At 26.2% G+C, this 14,872-nt stretch overlaps 2 long non-coding RNA genes across 2 annotated transcripts; one reads left to right on the top strand and one right to left on the bottom strand.

Moving 5' to 3' along the window:
* Positions 1 to 5,146: 5,146 nt before the first annotated feature.
* LOC126550555 (uncharacterized) lies at positions 5,147 to 7,112 on the bottom strand. The gene is made up of 5 exons (XR_007604666.1): positions 6,987 to 7,112; positions 6,808 to 6,863; positions 6,617 to 6,730; positions 6,392 to 6,501; positions 5,147 to 5,467 (listed from the first exon to the last, which is right to left on the bottom strand). It is a non-coding gene; the product is annotated as an uncharacterized LOC126550555 (long non-coding RNA).
* Positions 7,113 to 12,493: 5,381 nt separating this feature from the next.
* LOC126550557 (uncharacterized) lies at positions 12,494 to 13,539 on the top strand. The gene is made up of 3 exons (XR_007604668.1): positions 12,494 to 12,829; positions 12,903 to 13,194; positions 13,263 to 13,539. It is a non-coding gene; the product is annotated as an uncharacterized LOC126550557 (long non-coding RNA).
* The last annotated feature ends 1,333 nt before the right edge of the window (positions 13,540 to 14,872 follow it).

Here is a 14,872-nt window from a genome sequence, read left to right as displayed (position 1 = left end):
GCACATATTAAGTATAATTAACAGATATCAGTTTATAGACTCATTTTTCAGAATTATTTATTGCCTTTTCCTAAATCTAATTTTTATATACAAAGATACACTAATTTACAATAAAAAATTATTTTATTTGTTTTCTGAAAAAAAATTTAAGAAAATGATAAATGGTATCGTGATCGACTTTAATTAAATTCGCGATCGACCAGAACCTAACCTGACCCCTGCTGAATACTGTACCTAAAAACTATGTACCCTTGTACTCTCCAATGTAAGTACATGTAATAAGTAACTTAAAAATTGTGTATAGGTAATATTTATGCTGTTAAACAGTAATTTTATTTTTATCTAAATATTGATTAGTTCATTTTATTAACTCATTCTTATAATGGCTATAGCCATAATGCGATAATATTGAGTATATTTTACTAAAATTAATTCGTTACTTAGCTCCATTTTTTTTTTAAATTTAACAGGTTGTAAATACTTTTGGAAAATAATATGATGCTACGCATTTTTTTTTAAAAATATCTAGATACTATTATTGCTTAAAATTTTGTCGAAAAGATTGGACAAAGGGTTTTAGAAAATCAATTTCAAAATTATATGTGTCAAAATGTATTGGATAAGCGGATGATTAAAAAATGTTGATACGGACTGTCTGGTACAATTAAACAAACATTTTAGGGAATAAAAATAGTGGAATGATTGCGTATGCATACATTATGCATTATTATTCATGGAAATAGATTTTATGTAACCGTACCTCAATATCTTTATATCACTACTTACAGCCCAGCTTACATTTTTTAATCAAATAAAACCACAATAAGTCATATAATATGTACAAATATTTTTAATTTTGAAGTAACTATTTTAACTGAGTATGAACTACAACAATTCAAATAATATTTAGTTAAATAATATAATATATGTATAATTAAAAATAATAAATTGAACGGTTGTTATACCAAACCGATTCGTTCACAAATTTGTTCTACGAGTATGATATTTCTCTTCCGTTTACGTCTCGAGACGTAAATAATTAGGTAATGTATTCAAAACCCCATTGTTCCAATATAAGTGTAAGACAAGTGGTCTATAACAAATTAGTATTCCCAGACAGTTCCATTTCAGACGTCCGGTGTGAATCCCATATAAAATACCCCTAGTATAATATATAAAATATAAACACTGAAACATGGCGGACGTTTTTTTCCTGTAATTGTGTACAAAAAAGAATAGAGAACAATTATATTATTCCAATAACAATAACATAATATAAACAATGTATTTTATTCGATATAATGAATAAAAATAATAAATAGGTACCTATATTTCACTTGAAGCTCGAAAGTTGAAATAAAATAACTTATAGTATAAAAATTTAATGTGATTATTATAATATTAGTTTCCTATTGAATGGATATAATATATTAATTTTATACATTATACATACATACCTAATGTATTTTATATTGATCACAGACACGGCATTGAAAGACTCGATAACGCTCAATTCCACGTCACGCAAACCACTTTTAAAAGTTACATTATTTTATCATTAATTATCAACATAAATACCTATGTACCTGTGTTGAAAATAATAAGTGTATATCGTTGTATTATTGGTTCACAATTTAATATGAATTAAATAGCTCCTCAAATTACTGTATAATTATTAGGATGGCTTTTCTTTTCTAATCCCATATGACCACTTTGACATACATTAAACATTTTTAATTAAAACACAGGTATTTTTATTTTTAATAGACCAGTGATTCTTAACTGTTTTAAATAATGAGCCATTTATAATAAAATTGTATGATTATTTTAATATTTAACTAGAAAATATAATGGCTAGACATTAAGATACAACACGCTGAAATACGTCTATACTGACATTATTTCTATAAATGTTAAACATCGTCACTTTGAATATACTTTTTATTTCTCTTTTAGCTGGTAAACAGATTCAGAGAAAAACGAAATTTTTTTTAACTTATTTTTAAATTTAAAATATTTTTAAGGTACTAAGAAACTCAAATATAATATTAAGAAAATAAAAAACTATTAGCGCGAGGGATGTTTCATAATCAGATGTCACTGTGAAAGTCTCGTATTAGTTATAAAAAATGAAATTGTATTATTTATATATATTAGGTACAATGTACCTACACTATACACAATATGAATTTATATTGTAAATATTTTCAAAAAAATGTTTTTTAAAATAGAAAAAACTTAAAAACCAATTAATGCATAAGTCAACAATATTATTTATAGTGGTTGGCGCAAAAAAATCACCCACATCTATTCGATAAACGTTAATTATATTTAGATAAGTATTATTTTCTTCGATATTATAAAACATCGGAATAAATAAGTAGTATTGTGTAGATTCAGAACAGTTGTTCAGCTTCTTTAATCATTTTTAAATGTGAATAATATTATTATGTAAAAATATATTTGTCACCGACCTACAGGTACCTGGTACACTATACACACACGCCCGCGCACAATATTGTCTAATTAATTTTAATATTTGTAAATTTTCCGTCTGTGAGTTACCGACATAACGTCGATTTTAATTATTCCCACCGTTCCATTGTGAATGTGACTCTAATAGCCCAACGTAGTCCCTTTATAATTTATATATGCAATAAATAAGTAACCACATTAAATATTTGTGAATAGTGTAAAGGCTTAAAACCAATGATACCTGTTACTTTATTCGTGTGTATTTTTAATAGTAGGTCGAATAGCAGCTCAACTATTTACTATTCTCCTACGCCTCTAATGGTTTATAATTACGTCGGACTGGAATTTTCGTTCAACTTATAATTAAATTTGTTTATATTCACAAGTGTATAAGCTGTAAGTGTTAATTTATATTTTATTTTTTGTGTTCGCATTGTTTTATTAAACATTTATTCGGATTTTGGTCTTCCTAAACAAAGGCGACAACGCGCTGACTTTGTGAGTAGGTATAGGACACTACCAACTTTTATTATTATTTTTATATTGTACCGATGGCCAATATTATTATTATTATTATTATTATCGGTGTTGATCTACATGCGCTTAAGATCTTTATCATTTTATTCGTAAATTATTAATTACTAAATTATCAATTATTTTTAATATATTACAGGAGTAGCCCGAGTAGGTGTATACAAACACCTACATACACATACCTACATCATGTTGAACGATGCTGAGTTTTTTTTACAAATTCAGCTGTGTAAGATTTTATTATGGCTATTATAATTTCCATCGTTATAACCCAACCACTCTTCTTATTTCTTCGTACGCTCGTTGGTACCTGTTTACTTATTTCATATACCATATAGTATATTTATTTACATTTAATACAATTTACAAACACTTAATAAGTGGTATTGTTATAAGTTGTAACCCGTGATTATAAAACAACTAATAAATATATATTATTTATTAATATTATCCAATTTAAAAGTGTTCATCGCTAAAAACATTGGTCAATTTCAATAATATGGTCCATTAGCTTTTGAAGGTGTACACTAAGAGCTAATTTGCACTCTTTGTGGAAGTCCGAAGACCATTATTGACGGAGCATTATATAGTTTGTCGTAACGGCAGTAGAATAGAACGATAGAATAAATTTAATTGTCACAGTAACACGAAAGCGTCTAGTTTACTAGATAATGAAAATCCCCAAAAAATATATTTACGTATATATTTACTTATTACTATATAGTCGTCCATAGGTTACTGAATCTGATCGATGATATTTATTGAATATTTTCTTTAACATTTTGTAGACATTATATTATTATCAATTATCAAATCTTAAATATTTAATTCTATAATATTATCATTTTATTTTTTATTTCTTATTTTTATTTAAAAATTAAAAATAATAGTAAAGAATAATTGTTTATAACTTTTAACCATATTTTAAAGACATAATAGCTTACTATAATAATTATTAATAGTTTACTTACCATATACCAGTGTCGTATCCAGAATGACTTGATGGGGGTGATTACAGGAATAAAAATATATCTACAACATCATATTATTATTAAATAAATGTAAATTTAAATTATTAAAAATAACATTAAAAAAAAGGCCAAGGGGGTGGTTTGAACCCCCCAAACCACTCCTGTGGATACGCCACTGCCATATACCAAATAATAATGATAAAAATTAATAATATTATACTTTAACTATATTATATTATATTATGTGGAAAATGATCGTTTGACTTAGCATATTTTATTTATTTATTAGTGTCTGTGCTGACTGGTAGTCAACACGTATAATATTATTCTACCAACGCTGTCAAACATTTTGCACTAATCTAACGCTAAAATAAATAACTAAATTTTACCTTATTATTACTAAGAGCGATTCAATCGGGAAAAATATAATAACAGCAGCGCTATCTAGCGTCGCTACTCTTAAGCTTTTAATGTATGAGTAAGAAACAACTCACTATTTTTTGTCCGTTGTTTTAAACGAAAGATAGCAGTACCATAAATTATTTAATTTTAATATTAAAATATTATTGTAATAAAAATTTAATTTGATTTGAATATTATTGTTGTAATTGTTCAAATTATTGGTCATTTAAGTGCCTCATTAATATAAAGACAAAATATATTCAAAATCTGTTACAGTGAAAAATAGTAACAATTCTCAGTATAATTTTATCACCTGATTGAATATTTTCAATATCAACAATAGGTATATTATTTTTATAAAACTGTGTTTTCGATTTCTTGAATTTTATTAGTGAGTAAATTCAGGTACTATTGCATATTTTTAGTTATTTTAAATTAGAAAATATCGTTAATATTTTACTTAGATTTAATCACATTTTAATCATCGTTATTGCCCCGTCTTTGATTAATTATTATTTGCTACCAATATTTAATAGGTGGGTACCAACAATCATTGATTAATACAATAATACAATAATTATAAATATCATTAAAAAGTTATATATTTATTCGAGCATTACGCAGTAGGCATATAGGTAGTAAACTGCATAGATACCTATATGCATTCAAAAAATAATTATTTAAAAATGTAATAATAATGTCGTTTTATATTTATATTTATAATTAATTCTTGTATTTCTTTAGAACAAAGTAATATAGAACAACTTTTTTTACAACATGTAGTTGTGAGAAGCTTAAAAACTTTTATAGTTTTAGTTTCACCCTTTCAATCTTTATATTCATCTCCAAGATGTTTACAGTTATTCATACATTTCCGTTTACCTCATATCTACCTCTGTAATCTGTTTATTATTTATAATAATTTCAATATTTTTATTAGTAGTATTGCAGTGTATATTTTGGTTATTAAGAAGCAGCACATTATCTTATGATAACTACAGCTTGGAGCCTTGGAATAAGCTGAATGTTGCATGCTTCTTCAATTTCATTTGGCACTGGTTGATTATTTGTACTTTATGTGCTATCTGTTAGTAAACAAAAATTTTATTTGTTAATAATACTTTGGTTGTTAAGCCTGACCCATGACTGTAAAGTTCTTATATTATATAAATGTTTTAATAAATTGTTGTGCCTGTATCATTATGTATAAATTTAACTGATTATTATTTTTGTAAATATTACATTTTTTATAATGTTTTAATGATGTTGGTATTTGCTTATTATTATCCCACCATATGTATAGTGTGCAATTATTGTTTCTACAAATATTGTATTTAGCTCATGATAATGATATAATTTTTTGGGAAATAGGAAAACAACATTGTTACCTTTAATAAAAATATATATATATAACTAGGCTAGATAATTTTATCAGATTTTTGGAAGTTTTACAAAAATTTGCACAAGGATTCCAACATAATACTGTTAACCATAATTATAGTTTTGTTGATCCGAGCACAGGGGCACATACTCAAAACATCGAGAAGTTGTGAAGATCTGTTAAATGGGGTAATAAAAAGCGTTGTGGAATGAAAAGAAATTTTCTGGAATTATATTTGGCAGAATTTATATTGAGAACAAGTCTTAGAAAATAAAATGCATTTAAAACTATCTTAAAAGATATAGATATCTGAGTTAGGGTAATAACAAACAAGAGGGGTAGGACGATAAATTTTATGCAGAGTACTGGCGTTAACAAATAAGTAACAAGATGTTAATTAAAATTTAAAAAATTAATTTCACAAAAGGTACTTAAAAATAATATTTAAATCCATTTACATTTATTAAAAACAAACATTTTTAGAACACAATAGACTGCATTTATACAAAATTATTTTATTAATTTCTAATACTTTTGGAAACAAAATATTAATATCCAATGGTTTTTTTTTTTCACAAATGAAAGTCCTTTATTAAATAAATAAAATTATTTTCTAAGACACCATTACCTAATAAATCATTGTATATAAGCTATCTTGACGTTCAGAATCTTATTTGTCAATGTTTCCACATACATTTTTTGTAGCGTTATAACTGTGACTGTCTTAGACTTAAGTATCTACAATACAAAAGATGGTAATAAAATAAAGTTTTTATAAAATTATATTATAAATTTAAAAATTACAGAATCCTATGACCATTTTAATACATTATAATACAAACTTAATATTTACCAATTATTGAATCATTATATGCCTCCAGACTTTTAATAGAATTGTTTTCTTCATTAAATGATTTATAACTATCTTCTAAATCAACATAATCTATTAATGATGATGATGAATTACCTGTTAATTTAAAAATGCAAAATTATATAATAATAGTTAGATAAAAAATATTTGAAACAAATTTATAATTAACATACTAATTGGCTTCTTGGTGTTGATTTAAATTTTTAGGAGTTGTAATAGAAACTGACTTCTTTGGTAACATAGTAACATAAGTTGTAAACAAACAATAATAAGAAAAAGTCTTAATTTTACAAAAAATATTAAAAGCAATAAAAAATTATTCTATGTAATCATTATAATTCAATAGAATTACCTTTGAATGCTTGATTAACATTATAATTTTTGTTTTCATTAGAATATAAACATTTTGATAATGTCCTTGTAAAGGTAAATCATCACTATTAAATACATTAATATTAATTTCTTTTAAATCTGTAAACAAAATCCAAAACATTTAATTTTTTTTTAAAAAAAGCACCAATGCATTTTTTTTACACTTAAGTTATACCTAATATTAATTATTCAGACTAAAAATAATAATAATCTATATAGGTACATAAAAATTAGTGTACATTTTGAAATAATTTTATAACTCAAGATTCACCAAACCGATTTGGATAAAAATATCAAGGCATATTAAGATTGATATGTAGATGGTTTATGTGAAGTTTGAAAGCTGTGGGATAAGTGGTTCCGGAGTTATGGCCTCTTAAATGCACAAAAAAAAATTTTTAATTGTCGGTAATCATGGTAACAATTTTAACAAAAAAAAAACTAATTAAAAGTACTGATTATTATTATTATTTTATTTTCGGTAACCATGTTAACAATTTATTATTATTATTATTTATTTTCTCCGTTCATTGTAACATTTTTCACTGATGATTCGCTCCTATTGGTCACAGGAGAAGGTTCTTATGTAATACAATTTTAGTAAAATCCACCAAAAAAGTACGGAATCTGGATGTAATAAAACAACAACAATGACGTGTCACTGTCCAGCAAGAAAATAAACTATATTTTTGTTTATTGTAAAGTCGCTATTGGTTAAAATTGAATATAATAGTTGTAGACCTGTTGTTATATTTTGTCAAAACCATAACAATATAAAAAAGAATTAGCGAAATAAGTCAATTTCCACCGTAAATCTCAAAATCAAATCAATAGACTAACATAAAAGTTATACCAAGTTTTATTGTTTTACCAACAGGCAACAATATAAAAACCACGAGATGGCACATTATTGTATTTTATCCACCATATTTTTTTTAATTTTTTTTTTTTCAAACCGTACTTGACTAACTCACTGACTGATAAACATAAACGTAAAGCGTGAACAATATAATAGACTAATGCTTGCAATTTACACGGTACATTCGTACAATCATACCATAAATTTAATGTACAATAAGAAAGCATTTTAAAGTGGTGCTTGCTCAAGTATTTTGAGAATCAAAATAGTCAATAAAAATGTCTAAGTTTTGAACATCGTAAAACTGAATATTAAATAACAAATTAATCAAAATTCGAATCATATTATAGAATTGGCATTTTAACGAGCAACAAAGTGCACGGGGTCAGCAGGTCAGCTATTGATTATATTAACTTGGTATAACTTTGATACTTTATTAGAGTTTTTTTTTTTTTTTTATTTTAACTTTGTAAATACAATTAGTTTCAACAGTTACAATTAAAATACAATTACAAATTATAAAATACAATTATTGTTACCAATAGGTACATCAGAACAGTAGGTACAATATAAATTTAGATTAAAAAGCCTGAATGGTTAAAGAAAGATAAAATATTTAATATGATGTTTTTTTGTTTATTAGAAAATATATTTATAGTATCGAAAGGGATGTTGGAGGAATTCAAAATAGATAGTAGGTGGTCACGATGTGTAGATAGGCTAGGGCAGATGTAGAGAAGATGGTTAATATCACAGACCATAGGGTCATGGTGTTGTGTGCAGAGAAGGGAATCGTTCAGTGACAGTTTTATTAGAGTTAAATCATACACTTACGTACAAACAGCACTATATAGGTCCGCGATCTACCACAGATAGATTGCCTATCTGATAATATACTGCTGCGAATCAGAATTTTTATTCCGAGCAACAGAAAACTTAAGATAAATCTAGAACATAATCCACCGAATATTAAATAACGAACTGAACAAAGTTTGAGTCATATAAAGTTAGTATGTTTAACAAGCAACGAAGTGCGCGGGATCAGCTATATATAAAAGTATACATAGTTTATTTTCATTTCTAATTTTAACTGTACAACCTACGTGCTATTATTTTCGTTTGAAAATTCACGTCGTTTATTTAAGAAATGTTGCTAGGGGACCAAAAAAAGAAAGAAGGTAAATAATAAACATCTGATTTAAAATTTAATAACTGCACACGGGCGAAGCCGGGTTATTCAGCTATATAATATATGACCAATATTATGAAAATATTATAGAATATGTTATACTATTTACCATAATTATTTGTGTTACCTATTTTTAGGCTCAATATCTTTGTCTTTTGTACATAACTTAACCCCTGAAACAAAATAAAAATCTTAAGCTTAACATTCAGCCAAATAGTGTAAATGAAAAAATGTGAGGCACATACTTACAAATATAATATGTTACATTATCATCTTCTTCGCATGCTATTTTGTAATGTGCCACGTATGAGCAACCGAAGAGATGTAGGTAGTTAAAGAGATATTTGAAATAATTTTAACGCTGATGAAATATTTTCTAAGTGTTTTTTATTACAAAATTATTCTAAATTCAAATATTTAAATTAATTAAACTAGTGAAAAATATTACAAGTCCAAAAGACACAATTATTGAACTGGGTGAAGTGAAGGTGCTCGCTCTAACTCTGGTAAATCACGTCTAAAATGTGCCCATTCGGGACCCCCTTATACAAGGCTGGGCAAGTTAATGATTTTTTTTAACTTAGTTAAGTTAAGTTGATATGCATCAATAAGAAAAAGTTAAAAGTTAAAAGTTAATAAAATTTTTGGTTAACTCAGTTAAGTTAAAAGTTTATACACATATTTTTTTAATTTTTTAATAAGTTAAAAGTTAAAAAAAAAATTATTTTTTTATATGCTAGCGTTAGGTTAGGTTTATTTATAATTTAATTATTTATAAAATAACGTAACTTAGATTTTATTAAAAATAACTCGTTATTTATTAAGTTAATATCAGTAAACATCAATTAAGTTAAAAATTAAGTTAATGAAAATTAAATTCAAAAAAGTTAAGTTAAAAAGTTAAAATTAACTTAACTTTAACTTTTTAACTCGTTTATGCCCGGGCTTGCCCTTATATATATCGTCCAGAGACCCCCGCGATATTGACAGGTTCCTGCTGGTCAGTGCACGCGCATCCGCTCTTCCTACGCACTTCATCAATCGTATAACGATGTGAGTCACTGAGGAGTCAATCCTATTATATCTATGACATCCTGTTAAATCATAAGCGTGCGTACGATGATATTGACCTCAATTAATTATATATACCTAATATAATATAATATATTATGACCCATTCCGGCAGCATTTCCAAGAAAAACAGCATATTTATTACCTAAGTATTACCTGTGTTCATAGGCCTATAATGACTATTGTCTTAATTTCGGGCGCGGATATTATTTTATGTTTCTCATACGATATGTAGTTAAGTAGTTTTACCCTTCACTTTTAGGTATAAAATCACCGATCCGTACTTGACCATTATCTACTCTAACGTCTCTAGCGCACCTGTTAATGAATTTTATTAAATAATACCCATTATAAACATATTTTGGTCATTAAGATCGTTTTGGTACCTATATGCATTATATTTAATATATGAGATATCAGAGCACGTAAAAATTTTAAGCAAAGCTAATGCGACCATTTTTTCCTTCTTGGCATTTTTTTTTTTTTTTTATACATTTAAACTTAGTTAGATTATAAAAACAATTAACATTCAACAAGACATCAATATTTAGACTTCTAGATATCATATTAATATATTATACAAAATTATTTTATGATTAATAATCTACGAGATCAAATGAAATCGTAATTTGAATTTTGAGCGCGGATTAGATTACTTTGTCATTTTATTGTAATCGGTCTCGGTGATTGGCGTATAAAGTATTAAAGTCTGAGTCTCTAATATTGCCGGTTGTTCAGCTTATTTATAAATTATAACTGTGTGACGTGTGTGATACATCATACATATTAGAGTAAGAATCGTGAAGATTAGAGATATCGAAGATTTTCAAAAAGACTACATCGTTACGTATCGGTTTTTTATAGTGATACGTATCGAAACAAAACCGGCACACATAACAAATTTGAATGTTCAATTAGAACGTTCCGGGCTTATATTATTTAATAATAAATGATACGGGCGTACAGGCGCACCGTAAGCACGATTAAAGATATTAATAATATCTTTAATTAATAATATCTTTAATCGTGACCGTAAGCCAAGACGTACCTACCCTAGAGGACAGGACAGGTACCTACATCAAATCCCGATACGAATAGATACGACGACGTATCGCAAGTGTAACTTTTTAACGTATCGTAAATTTCATGGAATATAACATAAATTGTGTGATAACATGAATTGTGTATTGTCATCACTCATATATGAGTGATATACTGCAGTCATCACGTTTAAAAGATATACTGGTTACACGTCGAAATATTGTAAGACCACGTCACGACTTTAAATAGGAAATCTAAATAGTAAATCTATATTATCTAAAACCGTGAGCCTGGTAGAACGCGACTCGAAATGCGCGATTGTAAATGTACTGACTAGTAGCACTATCTAGTGGTCTTCTCAACTTATTTTAACCGCGTAAATTTATCAACTATGAAAACTTAGTATCTACTAAGTAGTAAGTACTATAAATTAGTAATTACTGTTTACTAATAATATTAAAACAGTGCTACTTATTAACTTTAACAAACTTTAAGTCAATAAATAACAAGATGACTAGTTGTATAAAAGTTTCCGAAATGACATTTGGAATACCTAAAGATGAAGAAGAAAAAAATGGGAAGTAGCTTTAGGTATAGTATTTAAAAAATCAAATCGGGTTTGTTCAAATCATTTTTATAAAGAAGACATTAATAGTATATGGATGTCAGGTTCTACAGACCCATTAACAGTAAGCTATTATGTCTAATTTAAATAGGTACCTAATAAAATATCAATAGAGATTATGTTTATTCTATAATACAACCAACATTTATTTTAAAATAAAACAATAAATAATTGATATGGTTAATATTAGTTTCTTATTCTTAGGTTTGCTCGAAGAGATGGCAACTAAAAAAAGAGGCATTACCATTTATACAACATTTAAAAAAAATATCTAGAAAGTGATAATATAGAGGTTTGTTAATTTGTAATGTAATAACTTATAGTGGTACCTGTGTTGTATTATTTAATTGATTATGTTTGTAAATTGTTTATGTAACAGGATGATCCCATTGATCCGTGTTTTAGTGATTTGCTAATGATGTAAAAGAGACAAAAAGTATGTAAATTTCACGCATATAGTAAAAACAATATATAAGATAAGCCAAATTTCAATACATTAAAAGATATTTTAAAAATAAAATGTACCAAATTTTTCTTTAGATTGAACTTATTAATGATCACAAATCATTATTCGAACATATATTCTGTAAAATTACCAAATAATTGGTTTTCTAATATTGAAATTTTTAAAAATGAATATAATATGATATTTTTTTACACGTTAAGTCATTTAAGTTTAGATTAAACGAGATGAAACAACTGTTTATATCAAATGGTTTGTTAATAGGTTTAAATATTCTAAAATAATTTTATTTAAATGATTATTTATAGACTCTAAAATAATTTTACTCTTAAGTCTTAAATGGAAAACAAATATCACCACTGGAAATAGATGATACTTTAAATAACTTTCAAATACTCTTGGACAAAGTTAATATAACACAATTTTGCTAAGGAGATGTTATTGCCAATCAAAATGCTAACTTTGGAGCATCATTTGATGCCCAGTATGTGAAGTCCAGTGGCCAATGGTGACATAGTAATTACTTAACAATTATTAAAGAAGCTGACAAGTACAATCAAATTACTTTTAAATAGGTAAATTAATACAATTAATACATAAGTAGTTTTGTTTTATAGCTTATTATATTTACAACTTGTTTTATTTCAGTATTGTAAGTTTATGATGTAAGCGTTTGATATTTTCTATTCAAAGAAAGTGTACAAAACTTAAAAAAGAAGAAAACACCAGTTTATTAACTAGAAAATTAGTTAAATAAAGTAAAAAATGAAATGAACGCATTTGGGGACACAGAGATAAATGCAATTTTTGAGAGGTTAAATATATCAAATTAACAATCTGAATTAACTTAAGAAATAATTGCTGCTGCTAAAGTAAAAATCCCTAAAAATCAATGTTATAGTGAAAACTGGATGATGCTGTGTTTATTATTTCAAATAAGGTATCAGCTAGGAGAAATTAAGTTTCTTAAATAAGTATTTATTTTTAATTTGTAAATTTCTTTGGTAGATTTCCTTGCGGTTATATATTTTTGTTAGAACAAAAGATTTTGCCATTACCTTGTGTAAATGCACTGAGAAATCACTTATCACTTATTGGCAATTAAAGTTGGTTGCAGTTTTTATTATGTGTTCTTTGGATTACCCAAGAAATATTTTTCTTATAAAACTGATCATCAAAAAAAGGTAATATTAGTGTTCTACAAGACATTTCTTAGGGAGAACATAAGTGTTAATACTAGAGCACTAACATATCTCGGACAAGAAGAGTTTGGTGAAGGCTTTGAGTCTAGAGAAAATAAGAAAAAATAATATATAACAATAAGAAAATAATATTTTTATCTAATTTTATATAAAAAAAAGGATTAAAAGTTAACCTATTTATTATAATAATACTTAATTAATAAAATTAGTTAAATACACTTAATTTATTTGTTTATTTTAGATTCACCAAACAAAGTCTTTTAGAAAATGTAAAGTTTATGAAGATCTTAATATACATGATTTCAAAAATATAACTAGAGTATGTCCAAGATTGACGACGAATTATTTTGAACTTAACAACTTCTCAAAAATGAAAGTTAAATTTGCTATACAAGTAATTTGTTACCATTTTTTTAAAAAATATTTCTTCAGTAAATTGTTAATACTGATAGTCAATTAATAAAACAATTGATTTAATGAATACCTATCTAATATATTTTATTTTTTTTAGATAGTAAAAATAGCAAATGGTAGCAAATGGAATTACATTTTACAAAAATAAAAAATTTTCAGGATTGGATGATAGCAAGGAAACCATACAATTCACTTTACTAATAAATGATTTATTTGATGCTCTTAATAGAAAGTATTCTTTAGAAAGAATTAGAAAATCCAGAAAAGATATGGTTTCTTTATGGAGGAACTTGTTTCTAAAAACAATGTCTACTGAAGACACCACATTAAAAATGTACTTACCTTACTATTATGATCATTTAGCATTGTTAAATCATTCAAAACAAGGTTTTAGTCAAGTCCCTAGCTTAGTCTTGAAAAATAGATCGACAGTGAGATATGTTGAAATTGGATGACTTAATACTGAAATGTCTGCGTATAAACAGGTATTATAAGAATGAAAAAAGCATGACTATTTTTGTTATTTTGTATTATTTACCCCAAAAATATCATAATGGGTAGTTCTTATAAATTTTTATTTTTCCATGGACATTTTAATATAATATGCTTTTCAATGTATATTACCTTCTACCTAGTTATAAGTAAAATATTTCTAGGTGAAAACTGTTAATGGTGGTGGTACAAGTACAAAAATCATTCTAAAACTCTGATTTAATTGGTCTAGCTAAAGAATTATTTTTTCCTGATGGGAAATCATCTAAAGCAGGGGCGGCCAAACAGTTGATCTTGGACAATTTCAAAGTCGATCGTGTTAGAATTTATTTTTAGGGCCACTTGCCCTATATGTTTCTTAATAATTATAGTTATTCAATAATAAAAAAAAATTTCTATGGAAGTCAATCCTTAAAGATGAAGTATATTTTTAGTAGATCATGACCAAAAAAAGTTTGGCCACCTCTGATCTAAAGGAATGATTGATCAATTCTCAACAAATTTATTCAA

The sequence above is a fragment of the Aphis gossypii genome, chromosome 2 (assembly GCF_020184175.1).
Source record: "Aphis gossypii isolate Hap1 chromosome 2, ASM2018417v2, whole genome shotgun sequence".
NCBI classification, from domain to species: domain Eukaryota; kingdom Metazoa; phylum Arthropoda; class Insecta; order Hemiptera; family Aphididae; genus Aphis; species Aphis gossypii.
Note: the sequence above shows the minus strand (reverse complement) of the source record. Positions and strands in the feature narration are given on the sequence as shown.